Source organism: Hyperolius riggenbachi, chromosome 4, assembly GCF_040937935.1.
Source record: "Hyperolius riggenbachi isolate aHypRig1 chromosome 4, aHypRig1.pri, whole genome shotgun sequence".
Taxonomy (NCBI): Eukaryota; Metazoa; Chordata; class Amphibia; order Anura; family Hyperoliidae; genus Hyperolius; species Hyperolius riggenbachi.
The window spans coordinates 427,282,136-427,297,098 of record NC_090649.1 but is presented as its reverse complement, the minus strand read 5'-3'; the positions used below and the strand labels follow the sequence as shown (position 1 = coordinate 427,297,098).

Sequence of the window (14,963 nt, the reverse complement as noted above, 5' to 3'; positions counted from 1 at the left end):
GAAACAGCCGCTTTTCCGCTATTCATCACAAGAAGAGAGAGTTTACACCATGCATACGTAAATATTGATTATTACTGATCATGTTCTCTTTAAGTTATTATTTTATGCCAACAACCTTTCCAGAAATTAAGTCAAAGAACAATGAAAAAGAAAAACAGAAGACAGGGTTACATTTTGTGTTGCTTTTGTAGGCTATATCTGCCTGTTAGCCTAACCATGAGGTTTGGTAGATTTATTTCAGTAATTTAAATAATCAAATTCCAATAATGTGTTAAAATATACATTTTGAAAGAGGCAGCAAATCAATGAACAGAGGGTCAGAAGAGTTTATTAATTAATAGTGGAGTTTATTTAATATCATTTATTACATATTATTTATTGATATTAGGGACTGAAGTTATATTGCACATGGTGGTTTTGCTGTGTTTGAAGTGGTGTTGTACTTTGCATAATATCTGTTTAGTCCCAGTTTATACAATTCATCAAGCTGTTTCACTGTTTTGTTTGCTGAATCAATATACTGCACAGTAAGGAGATTTAAGGGAAAATGGTTTTGCAATGTGTGCTTTGTGTAGTACAAGCACCTACCCCAGTGATTTTATTTTTGTAACGGTGGTTGTGGTTGTCCAAGTTGCCAAAAGGAATTTTGGCTGTAATTAGCAAATGCGCAAGAGAATTGCTAAGTATGGACCTTAAACTGTATATCCAGGAGTGGAACATTATTTGCCTGTCTAAGAAGTGTATTTCAATAGCTTGTTGCCATCATTATATCCTAAATTTTGATGCACAAATTATGGTACTGTCGGAGTGTCCTCTCCTTGGGCATGACTTTTTGCATCAAGTTATAACATTGCATCTACTGACTCACCTTTCATTGTTCTCTTTTGTCTAAGAACTTCTCTGAGATGTAAGACCAATTTGAGTGCTTTTGGCATCATTTTTGGATAGCCAATAGTTGCCTGCAATTCCAAAAAGCGCTTTGCCAAAGCAAGTGTATTGAGGGGGAGCCATTTGCATTATTGCCATTACGCAAAATGACGAACGAGAATCCTGCAACATTTTGAAAGTGATTACGCTTTAATTCAAAATACACAAGCACTGCAAAATTGCTTTTGAATTGCGTTTCAAAAGCAATTTTGCAGTGATTGGGGTAGGGGCGAATTTTTAACCAGCTGAGCGGTCTGGACGAGCTCAGCTCGTCCAACACCGCCAGAGGCTGCCGCTCAGGCCCTGCTGGGCCGATTTTCACCAAATAAAAAGCAGCACACGCAGCCGGCACTTTGCCAGCCGCGTGTGCTGCCTGATCGCCGCTGCAGCGCAGCGATCCGCCGCGTGCAGCGGCGAAAGAGGGTCCCCCCAGCCGCCCGAGCCCAGCGTAGCCGGAACAAACAGTTCCGGCCAGCGCTAAGGGCTGGATCGGAGGCGGCTGACGTCAGGACGTCGGCTGACGTCCATGACGTCACTCTGCTCGTCGCCATGGCGACGAGGTAAGCGAAACACGGAAGGCCGCTTATTGCGGCCTTCCGTGTTACTTCTGGCCGCCGGAGGCGATCGGAAGAACGCCTCCGGAGCGCCCTCTAGTGGGCTTTCATGCAGCCAACTTTCAGTTGGCTGCATGAAATAGTTTTTTTTTTAATTTAAAAAAAACCCTCCCGCAGCCACCCTGGCGATTTAATCAGAACGCCAGGGTGGTTAATATACTTACCAGGTGTTTTGATGTCTGGCTTGCAGCCCCTCCCTCATTGCATAAGGTCGCAGGAGCTTCTCTAATTGGAACTAGAGCAACACCTATGACCTCCTTTGCTGGGGGCGGGCTTCATGATAGAAGTCGGATATCGGGACACCCATAAGTATATACATTTTATTCCTACAGGAAATTTAAACTCAAAAGTGCTGTATACCAAGCGCTCCGGTGATCACTGCACAAATTGCATGCAGTGGGTCCCTAGCCTTCAGGCTCTTGTCAGGCTTTTTTCTATTGCATGTGCTTTGAGAATTTTTCAGAGCACATCCGATTTTCTGATCTCTGTGTTTTTTTTTTTGTTTGTTTGTTTTTTTTTGGGGGGGGGTTTTTTACAGAGAACAATAAGGATTTTATACTGCTCCTATTACAAAAATTGACTATAAGTTCAACATTTTGCTATAATACCATATTTCATTGAAGCTAGTGCAGACATTAGATTACCAGATGACTCTTGCAATTGGACCATACAGCACCTACATTCTATTGGTTTCTGAAGGAATGTACAGACTTTAAAGGACACCAGTTAAACATGAATCAGAATCAATTTATTTTCACCAAGTAAGTTTGCACCTACAAGGAATTTGTCTTGGCAGTTGCTTAACAAACACAAACAAAAACAATACAAGGACAGACAGTGTGTATATTACAAGTCAAGGACATTATAAGTATAGTGGCAGTAAGCAATGTGAGAATTGTTCATTTTCAGTTCTGTGCTGATTCCTTTAAAGTCCTAGCAGCTTTAACGTGGTTCAGCATTAAGTATGGCTACCGCTTGAGGAAAAAAACTGTTCCTGTGTCTAGAGGTTTTGGTAGTGATTGACCGGATTCTTACTCCTGAAGGCATGCGCTGGAAGATGGAGTGAGCTGGGTGAGAGGGGTCAGAGGCAATTTTGGTCGCTCTCTTTCTGCACCTGCTAGCATAAAGATCCTGCAGGGGAGGTAAGTACAGCCAATTATCCTTTCCACTGATCGGATGATGCGCTGCAGCCTCCCCTTTTCTAATGCTGAGCAGGAGCCAAACCATACAGTCATAGATGATGTTATGGTAGATTCGATGATTGCAGTGTAGAACTGCACCATTAGATTTTGAGGTAGGCCAAACTTTTTCAGCTGCCGTAGATGGTACATCCTCTGTTGCACTTTCTTGACAATAGTGGCAGTGTTGTTGTCCCATTTTAGGTCATTTGAGATCGTGGACCCAAGAAACTTGAATGACTCTACCTGGGTTATTGTGGATCCATTTATGGCTAAGGGGAGGTGCTTGGGGGGAGATCTCCTAAACTCTATTATCATCTTCATAGTTTTGAGAGTGTTTAGTTCCAAGTTGTTGCTGCTGCACCAGGAGGAAAGCTGTCCCACCACATGCCTGTATGCAGACTTGTCCCCGTTTTGTATGAGACCAACTACTGTTGTGTCATCTGCAAACTTCAGAACCTTAACGGATGGATCTGTGGAGATGAAGTCATTGGTGTAAAGTGAGTAGAGCAGTGAGGAAAGCACACAGCCCTGGGGTGCACCAGTACTGAGCAACAAGTAATAGCTTTATGCTTAATTGCTTAAACCTTGACCATGATTGGAACTTCCTGCTACTTATCCCCCTTCCTTTCATTGGACAGTACTTAGCACTTGGCCATGTTGAATGTCCATGAACACCTGAAATGTTCACAAAACACTTTTTAGGGAACAAAAGCCGTATTTCTTTACTTGGCTCAGTACTCCAAAAAATATTTCTGTAGAAATCTGTGGATAACCTTACAGACCTGCATTGCTGTCTGATTCACTCATAAGTATTTGATCATGCGACCATCATTGAATGTCTATACATAGATTAAAGCTGGAAAATACATCTGTCCATTTATGTCTAACATTGGCGTAGTTTTCCTCTTTGTCCTGGTTTGCTGCAGAGTCTTCTATGTTTTTGACAAGCAGGGGACTCTAAAAATAGATTCTGGGACACTAATTGAGCTCCTGACCCACGGGTTACACACCTTGTCTACTGCAGAAGAAAAAACAAAACTGTGCCTTTCAGATGTCCTACATGAACCTTTCTCCCTGAACAGCCCCACGGGATTCTGGGAGCTGTAATAGCTCAATAACTGAAAAGCTTAGGATGACCATGTTTACTTCACTGAAAAAACACTGAAGTCCTGAAGTACATGTGGACTCGATTTGGAATCTGTCCAGAAATTTCTCTAATTTGAGGTATCATAAATTTCCTGCTCATGCTGATTTATTAAGCTCAGTAAATCACTCTGTGTGCATTCAGGGTTCATTAACCTTTTACTGATGGGGGATGTCTTACACTTTTTTTTTTTATTATTTACCAACCTGTGCAAAATATTTTATGCCTCATTAGCACCAATTGAACATTTTATGACAATTATGTGCCATGATAGCAATTAAATATAATTTATCAAACCTCTGGCCTGACATGTCATTAATGTAATGGTATTATTTTCTTTGATTACAATGAGAGTTCCAGAAAGGTCGCGTGTGTCTTTTATGAACTTATGGTTATTTCATGTGCACCGCTAGATGGTAATTTACTGGAGCATTCATTTTAAATATGGTTGTAAAAGACATTGACATGCCAACTGTGCAAACATAGGCCAGGTCAGATTGAAGAGGACATGGAGACATAATGTGTACCAAAAAAAATTTGAGGAAACCTTTGGAGGATAATGCAAGGTATGAAACTAGAAAGAGAAGACTAACTTTTATATATTTATTGGATATATTTATAGGTCTTTTCCACTGAAAAGAGTAGCTTTTTCCCTGCTGGGAATTCCTCTGTGTGGGGTCATTCAGTGGCTTTTGTTCTTCTGTAAACCACTAGAAAGCAGAGAATAGCTAGAAATATAGCTCATAAAAACTGGCAGAAGAATATTGAACAATATTTTTCTCCATAAGTGCCAGAAACCACTGAATGTATCACTATTATTCTTATAAATGCATTTTTTACAGCACTTTATGGAGTATGACAAAAAGTCACATCACTGATACCTCCTAAGGTAGAGCAATGCCTGAAGTAACCTGGTATGATGAGATAAACATGAGTACACATGGTACTAGCTCTACAAAATTGAACCCTTACAATGAAAATAAGTTATGAGACACCAGAACAGTGTTATATATATTGCTACTACACATTTTGCTTGAAGCTTATCCGGTTTTTACAAGTTATTTTGAATAAATCCAGACCTTCCCAACCAGAACTGAATATTCTGCAATCTGGCAGGCTGATGGGTGCTGATGTAACTGCCTGGAGCGTCCAGAAAAAGAAAAGTCAGACATGACCCAACAGTAACTATAGGTGCTGCTGTTAGATTACTGGCAGTAACTGGAGATTCTGCTAGTAACATATTTCTGGATAGTGTACTGGTTAAGGGCTCTGCCTTTGACATGGGAGACCAGGGTTCGAATCCTGGCTAGGGTCAGTACCTATTCAGGAAGGAGTTCGAGACGAGACTCCCTAACACTGCAGGGTGGCCTCTTGAGCGCATACCAGTGGCTGTAGCTCTTGAGCGCTTTGAGTCCGCCAGGAGAAAAGTGCTATATAAATGTTCGAATTATTATTATATGTACCCTAAAGTACATTCTAAGTGTGGCATTGTTTGTGAAGATCTGTAAGACCACCCAACCAGTACAAATTGTTAGTTATTAAATGATAGATGCAATGTAATTTGATTTTGAGAAAAGGAGGAGGAAGCAAATGCTTTACTTCCTTTATCAATGAGCTAGAATTTTTGAGATGGGTAGGTTCTTGTTCATCTGTGCTTGAAAGTATCAATGGTCTACATCTGAACTTGGAGCTATATGTTTGGTGGACCCAAGAGAGATGCTCTGTTGGAAAGTAGCAAATAGCATGCGATAGCATTGACAGAGAGGAGACAGCAGAGAGCCGATAGGAAGAGCCCTCCCCGCTACTCACCCCATTTGATCCAATGCACTTGTGGGCGGGACTTCAGAACGGCAGGGCAGGATGAGGCATTCAAAGAGGCTTCTCTGCATCACTGTCGATGTGCAGATAGACCCTTTAGTGGCATGTAAGCGCATCTAAGGTGATGCTGGAAGCCTTTGCCTCTGTAACAAGCTGAAACAGAAACCGCTAATGCTGACCAGTCTGCACAGCTTGCTGCAGAAACCTACTCTACGTTCCGCTACATACTGAACAGGGCTTGGTGAATTGAAGCAACTGTTTTGGGCAAATTACCAAACTTCTACCGCACCTGTGAAAATCTTTTTTGAATTTTGAATTGAAGCCCAATGTAGGACTTCCTTCTGTGTTCATGCAAACTCTTTTCTCGCTGTATAGTTGCAGTATCCATGAATAATGACCAAAGGTATAAACAGCCAGCAGCTGTACACACTTGTAAATATGGATTGGAATATCGATGTCTCAGACGAAGATTATAGGGGAATTTTTATGTGAAACAGTAAAGCTTAACAACTTGTTTTTCCACAAAGAATGTGAGTGGCCGTGTAGAACCGAGGGAAATTTATTTATTGGTATGTGTCAAAAGAAGCTGAAACCTCCTCCATTCTCAATTCTCCAGAGTTCTGCATCATTTTGGCTAGAAGTAAAATATAATAGTCAGTTGAAAATAGGAGCAGCCAAGTGAAAAGGCCTGTGTATTGGATAGTTTCAGTTGTAGAAATGCTTAATTTACAAGGACTGCTGTAGAAATGTAAGCAGCTTTATTGACTTGAAATTTCATTTATAGAGCTCTTTTTTCCACGGGATAAGAAATTGTAATATATTCGACAGGATAATTGTTTACGGGTTGGCTGGCGCATGCCTTTGTTCGTATTTAACCATGCAACAAATGCCTCAATTTTCCATCATTTATTTTTTTATTTTCTCTAGTAAATTTCCTGGTGTTTGAAACAGTTTTAAGTGGCACCACATTTGTTCATTTTATTACATAAATCAAATATTCAAGTCATGATTTTGATCAAACTTTCCATTGGAAGTCAAATGCATTTGACGACTTTCACAATCTGTTTTTTAAACCGTATAGTCAATCAGTTTTCTGTGTTCTCGTGCTGTCTGCACTTTTTTATTTGTATTCATTTACTTGAATTTAGTCTAAATGTACAGCTGCATCTAGGGGTTCTTTGGATGAGCCAAATTAGCCCTTGGGGAATTTTTCATTGGGTTTTAAAATTCCATTTTGTTACGAACTGTGTGCTGCTTTGTTCCTGCCTGCTGGTGGTTGTGTTTACTTGGACTTGCTTGGACTTTACACTTTGCCACCAGCAGGGGGCTTTATGGACATGTAGCAGCCCTGGTATGCTGTCCTCCACCAGCAGAGGGCTCTGTGGACTGTGAGCAGCCCTTCAGCAATTCCCACATACATCCTGTTTGCTACCTGGACTATATAAGAACTGCCTTTTCCTCCTGCTGGTTGCCAGAGCTTAGTAGGTCTTTGCAGCCCTAAGTTTCTGGACAACCTGCTACCTGATCCATTCCTTGCCCTGAGATTTGTATTTGCTTTTCTGTTGCTGAACCTTGTTTTCTGTCCTGACTCTGATTCCTGCCTGCTCCTCTGTACTTTGATTAGTTTGTTGCCTGACCTTGCATTACGTTTTGACACCGATTTCTGCCTGCTCCCTTTTGGTACTGCGATTATTTGTATATTATTCCTGTATATATTATCCTGTGTATATGTTTGTATATATTAGTTAGCTAGATTGGATAGGGTCTTTGGGGTTTTGCACATTTATTTGGTGAAAGCGCTGTAAATAGTGTGTCGTGTATGTGGTTAGTGTCTGCTCTGTATATAGTGTGTGTGGTGCATGTGATTTGCATTGTGTTTGTTTGCACGATTTGGTCATAATAAACCACTATTGCACATTATTCCTTCTTTCATTGTCTGTATTGCTGCACACTGGGGTCATCACCTGTTCCTCCATTCAGGTTTGTAACACATTTGAATTGCTTTGGAACTTTTATTGTTTATTAGAACTTTGGAAGTTCTAATAAACAATGAATAAGTTCATTCTTTCTTCACAAGTTGCAGCCTTATGAAGGTAAAGTAGTTTGGTGACAAGTTAAATGAAAAGTTTTAAACTGGCTGAGAAAGGGGTTAGAGAACCAGGAACTATCCCCAAAACCCCAATGGTGATATGTCTGCATCCGAATGTTCCATACTTCTTGAATACAAATAACATGATGAACAATGCTGCAGATAATGGTGTAAAAATGATTTTCATGGTGTGGCTTTATGTCGGTAGTGGAAAATAGAGTAGCTATCATGTTTTATTAAATGTTTAAAACATTACAGTGTAGACAGTAATATATTTGTGGCCTTTTATATCTCATACAGAGTTTTACATACAGTAGACTGCTTTTGCTTTAATATGCTGAGATAACAAATGTGCCAGCCTCATAGAGATGTATGCACTAAAATCATATAGAGAGTTCATGTAGAATATCCTATGAAAGGAAGCAAATCATCAGTCTATGCATGTAACCGTCATAACACCTCATTTGTAGAGTATCATCTTCACACTTTGCAATAATAGATTTCTAAGCCTTGTTCTTCTGACACCTTGAGACATTTTAAATTTTAACCGTCTCCAGTTTACCAGATGACAGAGACATTGATTGTGAGAGAGAATCTCATATTTAGGAATTTTATTAATAAAATGTTTGTTCTTGTCTTCTGGAGTCTGTGTGCTTGTGTATTCAACTTCCCCCCCCCCTCCCCCCCCAAATTTTATGCAATGCAAGCATTAGGCACTACTTTTACATGCAATAAAGACATCTATTATTCTTATCCCTGGCCTGTCATCAAGATGTGATTTTGCCACATTTTTTGCTAAAATAATTAAAGTGTACCAGAGACAAAAAAAAAGTTTTTTACATACCTGGGGCTTCCTCAAACCCCATACTCACAAGTCGCTTCCTGCAGCTCCGGTACCAGGTCCCTTAACTTCCTCCAGACGTGGCCAGTCTGCGCAAGAGAAGTGCGCCTTCTACACATCTCTCAAGCAACAACTGGAGAGATACTTAGAGAGTGCACTTAGTCTTTTCTTGACATGCGAGGTTACAGGACCACTATCTCGAAAATTGTAAAATTTTAAGTACATGTAAACATAAATAAATAAGTACATTTTTCCCGTAGTAAAATGAGACATAAATTACTGTTCACCTATGTTGATGTCACTTACAGTAGGTAATGGAAATCTGACAGAACCGACAGGTTTTAAACCAGCTCATCGCCTCATAGGGGATTCCCAGGGTTTTCATTATTTTCAAAAGCACTTAGTGAATGGCAGTTGCTCCGTCCAACTGCCAAAAAAGTGTATGGTGAGCAGGGAGGCTGGCCAGCATCAGTGTATACAATTTTTTCAAGGAGTGTCTTTTATAAAGAATAAAGGCCATGTTGAGAATTCCCTATGGAGAGATAAACTAGCCCAAAACCTGTTGGTAATGTCAGATTTCTACTGTAAGTAACAGCAACATAGGAGAAAAGTAGTTTATGGCTCATTTTACTCTGGAAGAAATGTACTTCTTATTTGTATGTGTTAACGTGTGATTTACATGTTACACTTTTTCACAATAGTGGTCCTTTAATGAGCTTCTGCATGGCCGGTTCATATGTGATCATCCACCACGGCTGTTTGTAGACTTTATCATTTAACTGCTTTAACAAATACAAACCGCTTATATAAAAATACCCTTGGCTGACAAAGTAAACAGCAGCATTCCTCCACTTATCATTACTATCAGAAATGCAGAAGGGAGAAGTTCAATTTCTGTGTACCTTTCTCTTACATCAGCGCATGGTTGGAATTAACAGTCCCCATTAATTCAGTGGCATGTTACATGCTGGAATGCAGACTGCTTCATTCTGACACTGCGCATTTGTCCTTTCTGATATTGACATTTTAGCTGATGTCATTTTTCAAGTTAAAGGTTTCTTTTGTTCAAAACATTCCAGGCATTCTTTTTCATATTCACTACTGTAAAATAAACTGTTCAACAGAAAAGTCCTATTAACATGATTTTATAAACATCTGAATACTACAGACATAAAGTATTTTTCAGTTTTTATGAACCACAAAAAGAATCATGTCTCAATTCACTAAGAACATCTAGAACTCAATTCACTAAGACCTGTTCGGTAAGAAATAATAGGTCTGTAAAATACATTATTCGATATGTTAGACTTTTTTTTTTAAATTTTCTAATATTTTCACACGTGGTAGTAGTTTGGTAATTGATCAAAAAACATGGCTTCAATTCACTAAGACCTGTTTGTTAAAAAGTAGAAGTCTAACCAATTGTGGAGTAGGTCTCGGCAGCGAGCTTTGTTCTGCTGAGATGTACTCTCACTTCTGGGCAGAGTTGTGCTGATTCTTTAGGTGGTCTCCTTAAAAGATGAGCCTTTCTTTGCAAGAGCTGCTTGTGACAGCTTGCAACAGTAAAAGGTATCCCCAACGTATCTTTAGATCTGCATGCATGACACTAGAGGACCCTCTCTCTGTATAAGTCTATAGATGTGTCTATGAATATGCCCTGGTATTGCACCTTGTGGTTTTTCTACTTTCTGCTGTACCGCCTGGCAGCATATTGGCACCAATGGAGCGAGGAGTAGAACGGGTTGGCTGCTTCTACTGGCTGTCTCCTATGCCTGTTTAGTTTACCGCATGACTGATTGTCAATTACCAACAGGTCCAGGTTAAAGGGGAAAGAGGCGCCCAGAGAAGATAAAATGCATTAAAAACAAATAAAATGAAAAAAAGTGAGGTGGCTTACCTCAATGAAGACAAATTCACGTATTAATAGAATTTTATTGTACTGGCAACGCGTTTTCTGGGTGCATACCCACTTCCTCAGGCCAAATACCAGTGCCCAATAGTGCTTGTAGCCACAAATAAGGTACCTTGGCTACAAGCACGATTTGTTTTTAATGCGTTTTATCCTCTCTGGGCCTCTTTCCCCTTTATCCTGTGCCTTTACCCTCCTTTCGGTGGGGATCATCCCTCTTGGCCAGTTTAGGTCATTTGAGGTTTACTTTTTATCAAGAGTGCAACCATTACCAGCTCCGTCTGGTCACCCGAGTGGAGTCAGGGTTATACATCTCCACCTGATTCTAGTGGTCGGTTGCTCTTCTGCAACCCACCTTTGTAAGTATAATCCATCCGCATATTTTATATACTTCTGGAACTGTGACATTTGGGCTCTTGTTGTCTCTGTGTTTTCTTTTTGCAGGGTGCCATTTTTATTATCCCTTCTTTTTGACCAAAAGGTTCAGGCTGTAGGTGAAATACTGAACATTTCACTTGTTTTACCGCATGCTCTAATCTTTCCAAATTGGTATTTATTGAGGCATTTAGCGCACTAATCATTCATTTACCCCACTAGTTGGGCATTTTAGTTTACCATAATATAACACTCTTTGTGAACTGACATTTAAAAAACTGTTTGGTAAAATCAACTTTTTTGTGCGTTATGGAATGCGTTAATGCTAAGTGAATTGAGCCCCTAGCGTATTTATGAAATGTAAACAGACAAAGGATAGGGGTTATTAAAAAAACAGGCCACACAGTAGTAGGACACTGAGCTACGGGTGGGCCATGACAGCACAGGTGGGGTGGACACAGAGCTCTGGATTTCTTCAGCGAGGTGGTGGTAGTTAAAGAATGTCCATTTCCCAGCCAATAGGTGAGTTATTTAGCCATTCGATAACCAATCCCATAATGGGATACAATGAGGATTAAGTTATCTATATTGTGAATTGTACCCTTACTTGTCTTTAAAGGTGGCCATACATCTCTTAACTTGGCCGGCCGATCGACCATCCGATTCAATAATTCTAATCGAATCATATGAAAATTGGTGCCGCCAAGAGCATTCCTGATTGACGATGCAACCAATTTCAGGCTGATATTGGTTGAATGTATCAATCGGACATGCTGCAAGGTCATCATGGACAATCGGGTGTGCGGTGCTAATGGCGAGTGATATCGCGCCATGTGATGAACGCAACAAAATCTGCGACGCTAGTGTATAAATGTGCCCCCCTTGTGTGTGCATTTAAACATAACCTGTCCTATGTCACCCACAGCGTGCTGCCAATCCATCTTCGGAATCCCCCTGCTCCATTACCGCTATACACCCCGTCGGCGTATAGCACATGACACGTGTGTGACATCTCAGAAACAAGCATTCCACAACAATCACCAGACGGAACTAAAGATGTCACCACCTGTGATAAATTACAGAATGTAAAACAAGTAGATATAATATTTTACAATGGGAAAACACTGACTAAATCATTTGCTAAGTAATTTTGTACAAAAATGAGCCATTTTATTCATTACGTTATTTTCACTACAGTTCCTCTTTAACCTTGTGGGGACCACGTGTAGTAAATCCTACACCGCACTTGTGGCTACCTAACTCTGATGTTGTGTAGGATTTACGCCACCTGCCATTTCCGCTCCTGACGCAATCGTGTGCACCCAGGACGGGAGATTAAGCTGTCATATGACAGCTGACATTTCCCCTCAGTGATCAGGAGCCATTGCTATTGGCTCCTGATCAAGTGATCACTACGATCGCTGGCCTTTCGTAGTGATCACTATTGGCAGCGGCGCTCTGAGGGGAAGAAGAGGTCGGGGACTCACCTTCCTAATGTTCCCCTGGCGATGGTCACTCCCCTCTGCTCTGACCGACATCTCCGCTCGCTCTGCCTTAAGTGTCTGGTCCCAGCTTGATGATGCCATCAAGCCGCGACCTGGAACTTAGCGGCAGTATGAGCGGGGATGCCGGACAGAACGGAGGGGACTAGTGCTGAAACCTAGGAGGTGAGTAAAGGCTGCTGGCAATACGGGGGGACACCTGGCTACACTGGGGACGCCATGCCAATCTAACTATACTGGGCATCCGGCTGCCTGACCCCAAATTGGCCTGGTCCTTAATGGGGGTTAGGCAGCAGGTCCCAAGAAGGTTAAATAATTCTGTCCAATATTGAATGCCTGTTTATAAAAATGTATTTATTGTTTAGCATTGGGCTGGAAGTAATGATCTGTTAATAGCTTGTTTTTAAGAAGGCATTCATGTACTTTATAGTGAAATTAGTTGAGTGCTTTTCTGTTTCTTCAGTTCCTCTTCACTAAAGCTCTCTTAAGCTCCCTGGCGATTTTCACAAAATAATATTTAAACTTGCTGTAACTCACATAAGCATGTTATTCCTAATCTTACAACAGAGAATACACCCTGATATAACAGATTCTTTATATCTCCTGCCACCATCACATTGTATTACAATTGTATGAGCTAGTAAATTCCTCGATTGTTTTCCCTATGCTGGCCCTATTACCTCTAGTATGGCATCATTACATTTTATAGATACAATATCTGGTGAATTTTCAACATTTTGTGCCGCCCACATCTCAAAAACCTCCAGTCTTGAATCACTTTGTTGAGATCAAGTCCTCACTTCACTAATCATTACCGCATTCAGTAATGCTGAAAACATCTGATTTTACTGAATACCTTCCCAAATTTCAGTTCACTGAACCTATTACCACACAGAAAATTAGAATTATAGACGAGTGAGGTAAATTACTGACTTGTGCGGTAAATGTCTCAAGGAAAGTCAAGAAATTGCAATTCACAAAGATTTACGCATTCAGTAAATCGGGCAAAGGTGTTAAATATTTTTCTTCAGCTCTTACCAGCCAATAACTCATTTTCTCCATGCTCTCTCCATGCAGCAGCATTGGCAGACAGCCAAGAGCCAAGCAGCCAGTAGGGAGATTCACACAGCCCAGCTTCTCAGCCTGATTTGTTCCGACATGATGGAAGGCGGGTCTTCACTGTATTAGAGCAGGGGAAGGTGACATTTTATGAGGCTTTTCTGCATCCCTTTAGATGTGAAAATCTGTATTCTGGCATACAGAAGAGCTCCCCCTGGTGGCGGCAGCACATCTAAAGGGATGACAAGGATGCACTGGGTAGAAAACCCTGACTCATACACATGCAACTCCCTACCTCACCACTGACCTGCTCCACAGCTGCCAAGTGACACTTGCCGAGCAGGGCTTAGTGAACTGAAGCATGTTTGTTCGGTAAATTACTGAATTTCTGCCTCATGCAGAAAATCTTTAGTGAATTTAGAAAAAAAAGTGTAAAATACTGAATGTTGTATTACACCAACCAAAAGGATTTTACTGAACTGCCTTTAGTGAATTGAAGCCCAATTACACATTTTTTCCACTCCATACACAAGGATGGACCAAATGAAACATTTACCGGTAGCTACTTGTTTTTTTTTTAAGCCAACTTCCCCAAAGTCAATACATTTTTCATTTTTTTTTAAATGCTGGAATTGATTGTATCGAATGTGGTGTTTTCAGTGATTTTATAACTGGGACAGAGATTGAGAACAAAAATGTGCAGCCAGACCCCAGAAACAATTTTAATCTGACAAAGGTTCTTGCCTGCTATAGCTAAAGCTAAAACTATGTGTTTTGGATGGAGTTCTAATATGAGTACATATACTGTTTTAACAGCTTTGAAGTGTTCCATAATTTAAAAATAAATAAATTGGTGAGCCTGGAGTACCACTTTAAATGGCCGGTGAATATATGTCCCCCTAGTCTAAAGCAGTTTCAAGCTGATAAATATACACAAGACACACAACATTTATATCGCACGTTTCTCCTGGCGGACTCGAAGCACCAGAGCTGCAGCCACTAGGGTGCGCTCTATAGGCTGTAGCAGTGTTTGGGAGTCGTGCCCAATGTCTCCTTACTGAATAGGTGCGGGCTTACTGAACTGGAAGAGCCAAGATTTGAACCCAGGTCTCCTGTGTTAGAGAAGGAGCCCTTAACCAGTACACTATCCAGCCACTGCATATCATTATCCAGCCACTATGAGGTAGAAAGGAAGTGGCACTGTTGACTTTTCTGAGATCCTAGCTGTCATGCGGATTCTCTGCTATTAATACCGTCTGAGCTACCATACTTACAGGATGGAATATCAATAAAGTTTCATTTGCAATCGTCTACAGTTGGCTTTGCAGCAATCTTTCTTTGGTGTTTACAACATCTTTCGTAGGGCCTGTTTCCTCTTGTGCCAAATAACTATAGCTAAATATTACTTTTCTTTCCCGAATGTCTAACATAATGTCCATAACATCTGATGCCATACCTGACACCTCCCTCAATGTTAAATGTATTTCTATTGCTTAACCTCCAT

General features: G+C 40.7%; 1 protein-coding gene across 5 annotated transcripts in view; it reads left to right on the top strand.

Moving 5' to 3' along the window:
- The window catches only part of MACROD2 (mono-ADP ribosylhydrolase 2), a 3,010,403-nt gene that overhangs the window by 1,275,819 nt on the left and 1,719,621 nt on the right, over positions 1-14,963 (top strand). The window lies entirely within an intron of this gene.